This window comes from Rhincodon typus, chromosome 29 (genome assembly GCF_021869965.1).
Source record: "Rhincodon typus isolate 14 chromosome 29, sRhiTyp1.1, whole genome shotgun sequence".
Taxonomy (NCBI): Eukaryota; Metazoa; Chordata; class Chondrichthyes; order Orectolobiformes; family Rhincodontidae; genus Rhincodon; species Rhincodon typus.
In genome coordinates, this window is record NC_063360.1 from 15,042,622 (window position 1) to 15,058,764 (window position 16,143).

General features: G+C 44.2%; 1 protein-coding gene across 2 annotated transcripts in view; it reads left to right on the top strand.

The window, feature by feature from the left end:
* Positions 1-1,250: 1,250 nt before the first annotated feature.
* The window catches only part of LOC109922394 (KN motif and ankyrin repeat domain-containing protein 1-like), a 63,279-nt gene continuing 48,386 nt past the window's right edge, over positions 1,251-16,143 (top strand). For both annotated transcript variants that reach the window (XM_048613980.1, XM_048613979.1), the window contains exon 1: positions 1,251-1,552. The gene's annotated coding sequence lies outside the window, so the exon portion shown is untranslated. The remainder of the gene's footprint in view (positions 1,553-16,143) is intronic.

The following is a 16,143-nucleotide window of genomic DNA, read 5'->3' on the forward strand; positions in this document are numbered from 1 at the left end:
GACCCTTCATCAGATGAAGGGTCTAGGCCCGAAACGTCAGCCTCTCTGCTCCTATGATGCTGCTTGGCCTGCTGTGTTCATCCAGCCCTGCACCTTGTTGTCTCGGATTCTCCAGCATCTGCAGTTCCTACTATCTCTCACCTTCAATCAGCCTGAATTACCCAACCAGCAGCTTCTATAAAGATGGTGGCGATTCTGCTGACTCTCAGATGACATCCTGGTCAGGACGACTAGATAAATCATTACATAGGGTGTAAAGCACGGAAACAGGCCACTTGGCCCAAACAGATGTTTCTGGTGCTTATGCTCCCCTGGAGCCTTTTCTTCTTTATTCTCTGATGGGAAGTGGATGTCACTAGCAAGGCCAGCATTTATTGCCCATTCTTGACTGTCCATGAACTTTGTCTTGTTTGGCCAATGCTGTAGTTCCATGTAGACCAGCTCAAACAAGGATGGCAAATTTCCTTCCTTAAAGGACATTAGTGAACTATATGCATTTTTAATAACAATTACCCTGTAATGGTCATTGTCATTGCAGATATTGGCTTTCAATTTCAGATGTATTAATTGAACGTAAGTTCTACCTGCTGCTGTCGTTTCTTCGTCCAAATCTGTCACTAATACCTGATGATGGTTGTTGTCTGCCAATGGGTCATTGCAATGAACGGATTAAACTCAGAATCGCGGGAGCTGGCCGTTCAGCTCCAAATGGGTATTTCACTCAGAGCCACCATCCTGCCTTCTCCCCGTAATCCTGCACATTTCTCCTTTTCGAATAAAATCCCATTTTGAAAGCCTCTACTGAACCTGCATCCTTGCAGGCAGGCTTTATATCCCTAACCACCCACTATGTGATAAAGCTTTTCCTGAAATTGCTTTTGTTTTGTCATTTACTTGGAATCCGTGCCCTCTCATAGTCCGTCCTTTCCTGACGAGAAAACAGTTTCTCCCCATTTACTCTGTCAAGGTTATTCTTCATGGCTTTGAACGGCTCTATCAGATCTTCTCTCTCTTCCAAGGAAAACAGACCCAACTTCTCTAGTCTCTCTTCATAGCTGAAATTCCATATCCCTGGGAACCATTCTGGTGAATCGTTTCTAATGCCTCCCTTAAGTACTTTCCTCAGAGTTGGACCGAGTGCTCCAGCTGAGCCTGAATTAAAAATGTGAGGGAGTTTGGAAATAACATTTGCTAATAATGAAGATGAGTTAAGTCAGTGCAATAAAGTCTCATCCTCTTCCAGTGGGATCAGCAAGCACCCACATCTGGGCGTTCCCTGTACTTCCCTCCCTCGCTGGGAGCCCTACGCCTTAGCTACCACTTTTCCTCCGTCAGTCAGACCGACAGCAAGTTTAGAAAGGGACTGAAAGGACATGATTCAAAGTAAATTGAACACTGGCTGTCCTTTCGATACGAGAAGCAGCTCCGGGAACTAGAACCGACCGATCTCTCTCAGTATATCCAAGCCTGGGGAAAGGAGGGTCAGAGATTCCCAGCTTTTCCAGGGCTCTGGTGGAGCAGGTCCCTGAGTCACTGGGACCTGCCTTCTGAGGTATGGAATATATCGATCAAAGATCCGTCAGCGATGACAGGGGCGAAGGGTCAATACACACGGCTCTCAGACTCCAGCATCGGCAGTTCTTACTGTCTCTGACTGTATTCCTCCAGCTTCACACTGTGTTATGTTACACGCGGTTGGAAGCCTACCTCAGGAGGAGTCAGGGTAAACTTTTATCCTGAGACCCAGGCAGAGAGACAAGTGATGGAAAGGGGTACAGCTCACTGGAAAGAGTAAAGTTCCGATTTAAACTGTTACAAACGTCAGATGGGGGAAAATATCGGACATGACAAATGTATAAAAATATCAAAATATAAACTGAAAGTGAGGTTCTGGTGTAACTGTTAGAGGGAATTGTATGTAATTCTGATACTTTCTAGTGTGGATACGGTAAACTGTAATCATGAAGAGGATATTGTAAGCTGTAATCGTAGTGTGTGTCTGGTGTGGATATTGTAGGCTGTGATCCTGGTATGTTTCTGGTGTGGGTATTGCAGGCTGTGATCCTAGTGTGTTTCTGGTGTGGATATTGTAGGCTGTGATCAAGATGTGCTTCTGGTGTGGGTATTATAGATTGTAATCCTGGTGTGTTTCTGGTGTGGATATTGTAGACAGTAATCCTGGTGTGTTTCTGGTGCAGATATTGTAAACTATTATCAAGGTGTGTTTCTGGTGTGGATATTGTAAACGGGAGCTCAGGCATGTTTCTTATGAGGGTTTGCAAATGTTATTCTTGACCCGTCCCCAGCCTGGATAAGGATAAAATTTGTAAACATTCATTAGAAACATGCTTGAGCTCCCATTTACAATAGCCTCACCACAAACACTTCAGGATTACAGTTTACATTACCTTATACAATACAGAAAGTGTGTCCTATATTGCACACTATAGGAAAGGGACCAAGTTATTACCTTACACAATATAGCATGTGTGTCCAATATTGCACGCTATAGGAAAGGGACCAAGTGCTGTTCTCTGTATTTTGGGATTGCAAATTAAGCTTCCATTATCACAGTGACATTGGCTTTACTTTCCTGCATGAATAATATGCATTCATTAACATTTCGGATTCCTCACACTGTGACCACACCCAACACAATTGTCCTTCACCATCCCTCACTGAGTTGAAATCATGATTCTGCACACCTTTATGTGCAAGTTAATTCATTTCCTGAGCTACAACATTGTGATCTTACCTTTGTCTTTTATGCTACAATCTTCAACTTGGAACGTGTTAATTTACAGATGCTGTCATCAAGTCACTACTTCATCTGGTGTCCTGAACTGGTTTGGCTTGGGTATAGTGTCACTAATGTTGTATGTGGCAGGAGAGAGGGCAGTTGTGGGCAAGAAAAACTAGCTGTAACTTTTGCACTGAGTGTTGTCAGTAACAAAAGGCAGAAAGTAGTGAGTTTGGAGTGAAAGGACAATGAGGCCACTCGTTTAACTTTGGGGCTGACCCCTGGGTGCAATGCATTATGCAGCAGGACTCAGCAGGCTTTTGTGGAATGAATAGAGCAATTTTTTGAAAACAGAGAACAGTGGTGGGGCTGGGGGGGAATGTGCAGTGGGAGCCCACCACAGGGCAAATTTCTCCTGTGGTGAATCTGGAGCTTTTTCAATGATACTCCAAATCAACAGTTTCTGTTCCTCTGCCGTGCAGCCTCGATCTTTCACTGCACGTTCAGGGTCAGAGGTAACTTCTAGCTTCTGTGTCTGTATTGTACAAAAGAAAGTGGAGTTGAAGTCAACGATTTGTTCTATGGTCCCAATAATGTGGCTAAATTGACTTAGTGTGGGTTTAAATGGAACAAAAACAGAAATAGCAGCTATCACAGCATCTGTGGAGAGAAATCAGAGTTAACGTTTTGGGTCCAGTGACTCTTCTCCAGAACTGATGGTAGCTATAAAAAAGTTGTTTTTTATGCAGAAGATAGGGTAGGTGGAGGGGGTAAGGAGTAAAAGTTAGATGGAGATAGAGCCCAAAGATTGAGAAGAACAGTTGGACAAAGGAGTGGATAATAGCCAGCCTAGGAGAATGAATGGCTCCTAATGAGGACAGTGAGTGGCTAACAATGGGTAGTTTGTAATAGCAGACCATGTGATAACAAGGCCTGGTGTGTGGAGGTTAAGGTAAGGACATGCGAGAAGGTGCTTCAAGCCCTAAAATTGTTGAACTCAACACTGAGCCCAGAAGGCTATTTGAGTTCCCAAGTGGAAAATGAGGTGCTGTTTTTCCAGCTTGCGCTGACTTTGCTTGAACACTGCAGCAAGCCTGAGACAGAGATGTTGGCCAAGGAACATGGTAGTGTGTTTTAGTGTCAGGGTCTTTTCTACAGACAGGTGTTCTGTATGTTGGCACCCAGTCTACGCTTCATTTCCCCAATGTAGAGGAGACCACATTGTGAGCAGTGAATGCAGTAGACTAGATTGAGTGAAGTACAGGTAAAGTGCTGCTTCACCTGGAAGCTGTGTTTAGGCCCTTCGATACTGAGGAGGGAGAAAGTAAACGGGTAGGTGTTACACCTTCTGTGGTTTCATAGGAAGGTACTGTAGGCTGTGGGGCAGTTGTTTGGAGTGAAGGAAAAGGGTAGACAAGAGTGTCCTGGAGGGAATGGTATTTGTGGAAGGTGGACAAGGGAGGAGAGGGGAATATGTGTCTTGTGATGGCATCCCGCTGGAGGTGGCGGAAATGGAGGCTAATCATCCTCTGGATGTGGATGCTGGTGGGTGGTAGGTAAGGATCAAGGGGACGCTATTGCTGCTGTGGGAGGAAAGAGTGGGGGTGATGGTGGAAGTGCAGGAATGGGTCAGACTGGGCTGAGTGTGGAGTCAGCTGTGGAGCTGGGGAATCCTCAGCTGAGGAAGAAGGTGGACATTTTGGAGGCCTCCTTGTCGAAGTTGGCATCATCACAGCAGATGCAACAGAGATGGAGGAATTGGAAGAACAGAGTTTTTACGGGAAGCAGGGTGTGAGGGTGTGTAGTCCAGGGAACTGTTGGAATTGCTTGATTTGTAATGGATATTGGTGGCCAACCCAACCCCAGAAATGAAAGAGATGTTGAGGAAGGGAAGGGAGGAGTCAGAGATGGACCAGGTGAAGGTGAGAGCGGGATGGAAATTGGAAGCAAAACTCACTCTGAGAAACTTCTCTTCTAACTCCTCTCACTTCCTTCGGATCAAAGGGGTGGCTGTGGGCACCTGCATGAGCACCAGTTATGCCTGTCTCTTTGTGGGGTACATGGAACATTCCACCCACAACTCTTTCTCTGGTTCTTCATTGATATCATCGGTGCTGCTTCCCTCTCTTGTCTGGAATTGGAAAAGTTTATCAATTGCACTTCCAATTTCCACTCCGTTCTCACCTTCTACTTTTCGACTTAGCTACTTTTTAGCATTTGACCTGTCAGTCTTAACCAACCCAGAGATAAGCATCATAGAATGAAATGGGGCAGCAGGAAGCCATTCGGTCTATCGTGCCAATATGTGCTGGCTCTTTGTGAAAGAGTTAGCCAATTAATCCAAAAAATCCCCCCTGTGCATTTTCCCCATAGCCCTTCAATTTTCTCCCTTATCCAAATTCCTTTCTGTGTGCTAATGAAACTGCTTTCACCATCCTTTCAAACTGCACATTCCAAAATATCACAACTCACTGTGTAAACCCTGGCTGTGACACTCAGTCCTGGCCTCAGTCTGATCCACTTGCCAGTGGAGACAAAGTAAACTAGTTGAAAAAATCAAAGCACCTCATAATTTTGAATATCTCTATCCCTTCTCCATTGCAAGGAGCACAATGCCAGCTTCTCTGATCTATCTACATTTTTCTGAAATCCCATATCTTTGCTATCCATGAAGAACTCTCTTTTTGACCTCTTCTCTTGCCTGAGGCATGGTGACCCTTAGATTAAATCAGCAACAATTGTCTGTCCCTAATGAGACAGCAGCCTAATGGTCTGGAAGGACTGTGATGACATTATCTTACCTTTTATCTTTGCTATCATCCAGACTTCTCTGAGACCACTTACATCTATTGTAATGTTCATAGCCCCAGTATTATGTTCCCTTCCTCTGCTGAAACCCAACAGCTTTTCTGCTAATTTTCCAAAATTCTTTGGCTGTTTCCTCCTTTCTGAAAGTCCCACTTTAGCCAGGACTCCAATGCCCATAGTCCCTCAGTGCTGTCCTGTCCGATATCAGTTAGATCCCCATCATCCATAGATTCCAACCTTCTATTGTCTCGCCCAACCCCCTCCCCTTGGAACGTTTTCACCTAATGATTCGGCGGTCTTCTATCTCTAGCCCCACAGCCATCAGCCAACAATTGATGATGGATCCTTCAGCTATGTTCTATAGGTTGTGGGCATTGCTGGCAAGGATGAGAACCATCCTTCATTAGTTTACTAGGCTATTTCAAATGGCAGTGAAGAGTTGACCACATTGCTGTGAATCTGAAATCACAAGTAACGGTGGCAGAGCTCCTTCGTTAATGAGCATTAGTGAACCTGATGGCTTGTTATGATGGTCAGTGATAGTCTACAAAACTGTCTTCCAGTTCCAGGTGTTATGATGTGAGCTTAAGTTCCACCACCTGCCATGGGGTGATTTTAGGCAGAACATTAATTTGGGCCTTTGGATTACCAGTCCTGTAACTTTATCACTATGTCACTGTCTCCCACTCTCTAGAACTTGCCAGAGTTTCACTCATTTGTCTCACATTGTTTGCTTGTTGAGGCATTACATCCATTTTTCTGTGAAAGGTGCTATATAAATGTAAGTAACTGTTTCATGGAGCATCTTTGAACTTTCTTATGAAACTGGTTGGTGTAACTTAAATTTCAGCTGTAATGATTGAAGTAATTATTTTGTTTGCTAAACACATTATCATATGGGCAGCACAGTGCCTCTTTAAGTGAGCATAGTGTCCCCTTAAATGAGCACAGTGTCCCTTTAAGGAGAGCACACTGCCGCTTTAAGAATTACAAGATATGACATTGTCTCCTCCAGGCTAGAAGAAATGTAGAAATGTTCATTCAAATGTCAGTAGAAAGACAGGGAAGTCCTGTCCGAGGATATAAAGGAGTGGTTAATATCACAGCAATGCACTTTCGCCCACTACAGCCTCACTCACAGTGAACAGATAAAGAAATATCATTGCCAATTTCAAGTACAGAGAGACCTAAGATTTAATGTTGAATGAATTGCTGAGAGTTTGTCTTATCTTGTTGTTTCCATCTGTTAATTTTCCTCCTAGTCAACTTGCAGTGGGAGGTCTTGTGATGAAGTGAGCAGCACCTATGCCTCTGGGCCAGAAATTCCAGGATCGAGTCCCACTCCAGGACTTGATGGCTATGGAAGGTGGATGGTGGGCATGGGAATCTGTAACTACAGAAAAGGCAAAAGCATGTGCTTTGTCTGCTTTGTGTGCAACTAGAGGGTGAAGGAGTCACCCAGCTGCTGGGCATGGACAGGGGTGGAGGTGGGTGAGTGTGGGTGGCACGGTGTGTCTGACCTGTATCCATTCCATAAGGTAGGCTTGCAGGGGAATAGAAGTGTAATGGGAGATGGTGTGATTGGCAATCTCCATGCCAAAAGCTACCCTATAGCTTCACTCAGTGCTGCAGGAGAAACTGAGACTGAAAATCCAGGTCTCTGGCCTGTTACATAGTGCACTTACACAATACACTGATAGAATGCACATAGGCTTCCTGCTTCAGCACTGTCCAGGGGTAACCCTGAGTCTCTCTGGACTCACTCGAGACGTGCACAACAACATGGCAGCATTAATGTACGTGCAAAAAAAAATCTCCTTCCTGCTTCTGTCAAGGGAGAGACTGTCAGACACCGCACCCTCCAGCTACAAGCTCACAGGCCTCTTGGCAGGACAATATGTTCATTACCACTGAGTCTCTGCCAGTATTTTACTTTATTAAGCTATCTTGGCTTTCAGAATGAAAAAACAGTGACCTGCATAACTGGGATTAGTCTAGGGGAGCACACCTGTTTTTCACAAATCATTGCAAATAAAAGCCAATCCATTTCTTGGTCCTACCTCTTAGTCCCTAGCACAGTCTTGCCCCTCAGTTCCTGGCCCTAGCTGACTTGCCCTCGGTCCCTGTCCCAGCCTGGGCCTGCTCCTTGCCTCTCAGTTCTCGGTCGCAGCTGCCCTACATCTCGGATCACCCATCAGGCCAACTCTACCCCTTGGTCCCCAGACCTCTCCTTCAGTTCCAGGCTTGGGTTGCCCTTGTGAACCCCTGTAAGTCCCTGTGTATAAAACTTTGTTGCTGTACAATTTAGGAAGAAAACCATTCCAGTTACTACACTAAGCCAGAAAGTCATTAGCACTTGATGAATTTGTGCTAATGTATTTAATGTTAAGAGGAGGGTGGGTGACATGTTCTTGTCACACACAAACAACTGAATGTAACAAATGCCTTATGTCATTAATGAAGAAAAGCTTTGCCAACCATTTTACCTGTGGTTGGTGCCTGTTTAATGGACGAGTCCCATGGCAGTGCCTTATCCTGTTAATGCCAAGTCTTGGTTTCATCCAACGTATCCTGAGAGAGTGGGACTTATGATATCTCACTGCTGTAGGACGACTGGTTTAACTGAGCTGAATCCTCTTCCCAAAGGGAAAATCTACATTAGGTCAGCGAGTAAAAGAGGTGTTAAAAGGTTGTAAGAGGCCAATGCTGACACTTTAGAGTCCTGCTCGTTTTGTTCATTTGAAGAATTCCTTATGCATGATGGAACCCATGGTGTTTGGCTTCACTCTGCATTTGAATCCTTCCCTGAGAAATTTGTCCCTAATGTGGTTTTCTGCTGCTTTTCTGCTGTTGGGAATGTTGTGGGCGACATACTGCAGCTGTTACAAGATGTAAGATTTGGGAATGTGAACTTTAATCAGAGTCTAACAAGACAGCAACAATGGGACAATTAGAATGGATGCCAGATTTTTAACAGTGAATGTTCCCAAAGTGGCAGAGAATCAATAGGCTCCTTCATCTAGCCCACTGTGCAGGCGACTCGAGAGAGTGACCCCAATGAAGAGCTCTGTGTAGACTGCCAAGCCGGCCAGACACAGCACATCAGCTCAAAGAATAGAGCAGTTGTAAACTATTGTGAGCTTACTGCTGTATTGACTATTGGAGGAGATAGCTATCAGTCTCTGGGATCTCAAATTGATGCACATTTCTATTTATTTTCCTGCTTTTGCAATGAAGTGATCGCAATACTGGTTCAAAATTTCTGAGTGTGATCAAGCTTTGTACCGGAAGTATAAATGTGCTCCTTTTAAAAAGCTATTACAGAGAAATAGAGAAAAGGTAACAAGTAATTCAGAACAAGTACAACTCAGAGGTTTTCTTGCCGAACTGTGTAAAGACGGGCAATGTGGCATCACGGGTCTCGCTTCGTAGCTGGAGCCCAGCTGTCTCTTTTCGGAAAAAAAGATGAAATAAATCGTATGCAAATCAGGCAGTGGCAAGGCTACTTTCATGCCTTACCCTTGCAATCAAGACCTTAGGGGCAAAAGTGTGGCCTAGAGAGAGCTGCCAGCCAATTAGAGGTCACCAGCGCCTGAGCTCTGTGGCGCCACTGAGAAGGCTGTGCCTGCTGCTCGAAGGATACATTCCGTTATGTGGAGGACCCAGGCTCCGTTGTGAGGAAGAAGTTTCACAGTGTAGGGGTTGGGGGACAGAGGGTGGGACATCAGAAGCAGGGGCACGGTTGTTACTTGTTAGCACCCACTTCTTCCCAATGCCCACTGCTTTGATCAGGTGCAAAATGCCTTTATAGAGTCACAGAGCTGTACAACACAGAAATAGACCCTTTGGTCCAACTCGTCCATGCTGACCAGCTCTCATATATAAATCTAGTCCCATTTACCAGCATTTGGCCCATATCTCTCTAAACCCTTCCTATTCATATATCAACCAGATGACTTTTAAATGTTGTAATTATACCAGCTTCCACCACTTCCTCTGGCAGCTCATTCCATACATGCACCACCCTCTGCGTGAAAATGTTGCCCCTTAGATCTCTATTAAATCTTTCCCCTCTCACCTTAAACCTATGCTGTCTACTTTTGGATTTCCCCCACCTTGGGGAAAAGGCCTTGCCTATTTACCCTATACATGCCCCTCATGATTTTATAAACCTCTATAAGTTCACCTCAGCCTCCAATGCTCGAGGGAAAATAGACCCAGTCTATTCAGCCTCTCCCTGTAGCGCAAACCCTCCAACCCTTGCAACATTCTCATAAATCTTTTCTGAACCCTTCCTAGTTTCACAACATCCTTCCTACAGCAGGGAGATCAGAATTGCATGCAATACTCCAATAGTGGATGAACCAATGTCCTGTACAGCCGCAACATGTCGTCCCAACTCCCATACTCAATGCACTGACCTATAAAAGCAAGAACACCAAATACCTTCTTCACTATCCTGTCTTTCAAGGAACTATGAACCTGCACTCCAAGGTCTCTTTACTCAGCAGCAATCTCCAGGACCATTGATCAAAGGATGTGTGCAGCCCCAAAATGACAAGTAACCCCCAGAGTTGGACCTGTCAAGCAAGCTCTTGGTGATAGGCCCATTTACAGTTGGGTTCATGCAGACAGTGGCAGGCTGAAACCCTTATGTTCTCTTTAACTACCCACTCAAGGGACTCAGTTGGCATTGGGAAGGAGAAAGGTTGACCATTGCCGTTCCTGCTCTGAACTTCGTTCTGGCAGAGGTGGTGGATTTGTCTATATTAGCACCCCACTGAGTAAATGCCATTCCTGCTTAATCATTCACCATAGGTGAGAGCAGTAGGTTTGCCTTGGGTGTTTATTTAAACCTACTGTATCTGGAGTTCACAGCCTACCCATTTCATCTTTCCCCTTTACTGAATTTTCTGTCAGTTTCAAAACTACAGTGCATTCACTGGTGAAGGTTCTGTGGTAGGATCTTTTAGTGGAACATTTCCTAATTCCCTGGAAAAACAGGACCGTCTCTGATAAAAGGGATAGCAGTTGTTGGAACCAGATGTAAGTTGCTGATTGACGATCCCTGTGAAATGTGGCTGGGAAGACCAGAATGACAGAATGAGGTGAACAATGCATATGAGACCTCTTGTAGTGTAACACCATGAGGGTCTACCGATGAGAGCATTGAGAGTTTGATGGAGGCATTTGGGTCTCTGAAACCTGGCAGTTACTGTGGTTCAAAACTGCAAGATTATCATTGGTGAGCGTTCAATAAAAAGGAGAGATTCGCTTCAGAGGCTCCTCAACCCAATAGAAGGATTCAGTCACATTGCTTGCACTGAATGTTAGACAGTTGTTCATTACTCTTGAGACTTAACTAATAGGACATTCAATCAGCTCTTCGACCTTAATCTAAAATACTGAGCTCTTGCTTGTATGGAAAGGTGAACCTTGAACTGTGGGGTTCCAATGGGTTAAAATGTGATGTTTCTCTGTTGAGATCGGAGATCCTGAGCAGTTGATTTCCAATTTTAATAATGCTCCTTGAACAACCCTGAAAGGTATCTTCAGCATTTACCTTCCAAAATATTCCAATCTTTGGGACATCCTCATGATATTTTCACTTTATCCTTGTCTAGAGTGTGGTATTTCCATTCAGAATTCCTGCATTCTGTTCAGTCACATTGTGCACACACTATTCCACACCTTGCTGCTGAGATGTGGGACCCAGTTTGGATGTTTCTCATTGTCGGATCAATTTTGAAAATTGTACTTGTAAACTGTGGCATGAGGGCAGTATGTGGTTAACACCAACCTGTTTTGATAGTTGCTGCCAGTGGCTTGCTTAAGGTAAGATTCCACAATTTTATACTTTTTACTGTCTATACCCTTAATAATAATAATCCTTGAAGGGCCAATGGCCTACTCCTGCTTCTAAGTCCTTTGTTTAGATAATGCACTTAACAGTGTTTTTTTTCATCCTTTCATGCAATATGCGCATAGCTGTCTAAAATAGCAATTTTAAAATTTTTTTTTGTGGAATGTGAGCATCGCTGGCTGGGCCCAGCATTTATTGCCTGTCGCTAGTTGCCCTTGAGAAGGTGGTGGTGAGCTGCCTTCTTGAACAGCTGCAGTGCACCTGACTCACAGCGCCATTAGGGAGGGAATTCCAGGATTTTGAACCAGTGACAGTGAAGGAACGGCCATATATTTCCAAGTCAGGATGGTAAGTGGCTTGGAGAAGAACGTGAAGGTGATGGTGTTCCCAAATGTCTGCTGCCCTTGTCCTTCTAGATGGAAGTGGTCATCAGTTTGGAAGGTGCTGCCTGAGGATCTTTGAATTTCTGCAGTGCATCTTGTAGACAGTACACACTGCTGCTACTGAGCATCGGTGATGGAGAGGGTGGATGCTTGTGGATGTTAGAACATGGAACATAGAACAGTACAGGGCCTTCGGCCCACGATGCTGTGCCGAAATTTTACCCGAAACCTAAGGTCTATCTAACCTCCACCGCTACCTTATACTATCATCCATACGCCTATCTAATAGCCGCTTAAATGCCCCCAACGAGGCCGACTCCACTACCCTCTCCGGCAATGCATTCCACGTCCCTACCACTCTCTGAGTAAAGAACCTACCTCTGACATCTCCCCGATATCTACCTCCTTTCACTTTAAAACTATGTCCCCTTGTAAAAGCTACCTCCACCCTAAGAAAAAGTCTCTGGCTATCTATTCTATCTATACCTCTGATCATTTTGTACACCTCTATCAAGTCACCTCTCATCCTTCGTCCTTCTAAAGAGAAAAGCCCTAGCTCTCTCAACCTTTCCTCATAAGACCTTCCCTCCATTCCCGGCAACATCCTGGTAAATCTCCTCTGCACCTTTTCCAACGCTTCCACATCTTTCCTGTAATGAGGTGACCAGAACTGGACACCAGACTCCAGATGTGGCCGAACCAGGCTTTTGTATAGCTGGAGCATAACTTCACGGCTCTTGAACTCAATCCCTCTATTAATGAAAGCCAACACACCATATGCCTTCTTAACAACTCTATCCACCTGGGTGGCAGCTTTCAGGGAACTGTGAACATGAACCCCAAGATCCCTCTGCTCCTCCACACTGCCAAGAATCTTTCCATTAACCCTGTATTCTGCTTTCAAGTTTGTCCTTCCAAAATGAATCACCTCACACTTTTCAGGGTTAAACTCCATCTGCCACTTCTCAGCCCAGCTGTGCATCCTATCAATGTCCCTTTGTAACCTAGAACAGCTCTCCGCACTGTCCACAACGCGACCCACCTTCGTATCGTCCGCGAACTTGCTAATCCACCCTTCCACTCCTTCATCCAAATCATTTACAAAAATCACAAATAGAAGATGACTCAGAACAGATCCTTGTGGTACACCACTCGTAACTGAGCACCATGTTGAATATTTTCAGCCACTACCACCCTTTGTCTTCTAAGGGTCAGCCAATTTTGAATCCAATCTGCCACATTTCCCCCTATCCCATGCCTCCTTACCTTCTGCATGTGCCTACCATGGGGAACCTTATCAAACCTTATCAAATGTTGTGTCAATCCAGTGGGCTGCTTTGTCCTGAATGGTGTCAAGCTTCTTGCATGTTGTTGGAGCTGCTCTTATCCAGGCAAGTGGCAAGTATTCCTTCACACTCCTGACTTGTGCCTTGTAGATGGTGCTCAGGCCTTTGGAGGGTCCGAAGGTGAGTTACTCACCACAGCATTCCTAACCTCTCACCTGCTCTTGTAGCCACTGTTTGTGGAGAGTCCAGTTGAGTTTCTGGGCAATCCCCAGAACATTGATAGTGGAGGATTCAGTGATGGTAACACCATTGAATGTCAAGAGGCGGTGGTTAGATTGTTTCTTATTGGAGAAGTTCATTACCTGCCATTTGTGTGGCACGAATGTTACTAGCCACTTGTCAGCCCAAGCCTGGATATTGTCCATTTCTTGTTGCATTTGAACATGGACTGCTTCAGTATCTGAGGAATCACGAATGGTGCTGAACATTGTGCAATCATCAGCAAACATCCCCAATTCTGACCTTATGATGGAGGGAAGGTCATTGATGAAGCAGCTGAAGATGGTTGGGCCTAGTTATCCTGGATTACTCCTCCAGAGATGTCCTGAAGCTGAGATGACTGTCTTCCAACAACCACGACCATCTTCCTATGTGCCCGACTCCCACTAGCAAAGAGTTTGCTCCCTGGTACCCATTGATTCCAATTCTGCTAGGGCTCCTTACTGCCAACCTTGATTGAATTCAGCCCCCAGATGTTGGTGAGGAGGATTTTGCAGTGTTGACAGGGCTACTTCTACCATTGTCCTTTCTGGTGCCTAAGTTGATACTAGTTGATTTATCTTGTTTCATTTCTTTGAGACTTTGTAGTGAATGATACAACTGAGAGACTTTCTTAGTTATTTCAGAGGGCAACTGAGAGTCAACAAAATTGCTGTTGGTCTGGTGTCACATGCAGGCCAGACCAGGTGAGGATGGCAGATTTCTTTCCCTGAACGACGTTAGTGAACCAGATGGGTTTTTCCAACAATCGACAATGGTTTCATTGTCATTAGTAGATTCTTAATTCCAGATTTTATTGAATTCAATATCAAATTCATCTGCCATGGCAGGTTTTGAACCCAGGTCCCCAGAACATTAGCTGAGTTTCTGGATTAATAGTCTGGCAATAAAACCAGTAGGCTATTGCCTCCTCCCCATTTATTGCCCATCCTAATTACTCTTCTAAAGTGGTGCTGAGCTGTTTTCTTGAACTGTTTGGGTTAGCTATACAAACACACAGTGCTGTCAGGAAAGAGAATCTTGATCTTGTGTATATATGATTTGACATATTTTGTTGATGATCTCTCCATGACTGTTTGGCATTGAGCAGTGATATAAATTACACAATTAACAGAGTTTGTCTTATACTCACTGAAGCACCAATTGTTTAGAACATTGGATATAAAATGAGCCATGACATTATTTAAGTGAAAATATTACACAATTGGTACTTTCAGGAAAGGTATACCACACACAAGAATTAAAGTGGGCAGCATTGAAAAACCCATTAGTGGAGTTAAACAAGATGGATAAGTTGAATCAGATTCAGGACTATTAATAGACTTCCTTCCTCACAAGACATGGCCAAAATGATGGACTACAGTAAGAGGAAGTGGTTATTGAATTATGTAGCTTTCTGGTCAGACCACACGGAGAGAAATTTTATAATATATAAATAGAAGTGATATAGATTTGACACTTGTGCATGAAGGCAATGCAGAGAAGACTCAAAGCTGATCATATTATGGATAACTGAGTTATGACGGAAGACTTAAGAGACAAAAAGACATGCCATACTTGAAAGGAGATGATGTTTAAAAAAGAAACCCTGTGGGTGGTATAAAAGGTGGGCAGAGTTGAGGAATCGTAAGGAAAAAAGACCCTGATGGGAGTTGTGTACAGGCCTCCTGGCAGTAGTCAGGATGTGGACAAGAAAAGAAGGAGATAGAAAAGGCATGTAAGAGAGGCACTACACAATAATCATGGGAGACTTCAGTATGCAGGTGGACAGGGAAAATAGATTGGCAGTGGATCTCAAGAAAATGAATTTGGGGAATGCCTATGAGATGGGTTTTTGAAGTAGTTTGTGGTAGAGTCTACTAGGGAACAGGCAATTCTGGATTTGGTGATGTGTAATGAGGCAGACTTGATTAGGGAGCTTAAGGTGAAGGAACCCCTCGGGGCCAGTGACTGTAATATAATAGAATTCACCCTGCAGTTTGAGAAGGAGGAACTCGAATCAGATGAAATGATATTACAATTGAGTAAAGGTAACTATAAAGACTTGAGGGAGGAGATGATCAGCGTTGATTGGAAGGGGAGCCTAGCAAGGAAGACAGTGGAGCAGCAATGGCAGGAGTTTCTGGGGATAATTTTGGAGACACAGCAGAAATTTATCCCAAGGAAGAAGAAACATATTAAGGGCAGGATAAGGCTACCATGGCTGACAAGGGAAGTCAGGGACAGCATAAAAGCAAAAGAAAAAGGATAAAATTTGGTGAATATTCGTGAGAAAGCAGAGGATTAGGAAGCCTTTAAAACTCAGTAGAGGATAACTAAAAAAAGCAAAATGGGGAGAGAAGATGAAATATGAGAGTAAGCTATCTAGTAATATAAAAGAAGAATGCAAAAGTTGTTTTTAGATATCTTAAAGGTAAGAGAGAGGCAAGAGTGGTCATTGGATCACTGGAAAATTATGCTGGAGTAGTAATGGGGAACTGAATAGGTACTTTACATCAGACTTCACAGTGGAAGACACCAGCAGCATATCAGAGCTTCAAGAGAGTCAGGGTGCAAAGGAGAAGGTGCTGGGGAAGCCGAAAAGTCTGAAGATAGATAAATCATGCAGACCAGATGGACTACATCTCAGAGTACTGAAGGAAACAGCTCAAGGGAGATTGTAAAGGCAATGGTAGTGATCTTTCAGGAACGATCAGAGTCAGAGTATGTCCAGAAAATATTTAACGTAGCACCTCTGTTTAAGAAGGAGGTAATGAGCAAGTCAGACAAATGAGAGCTAGTGGA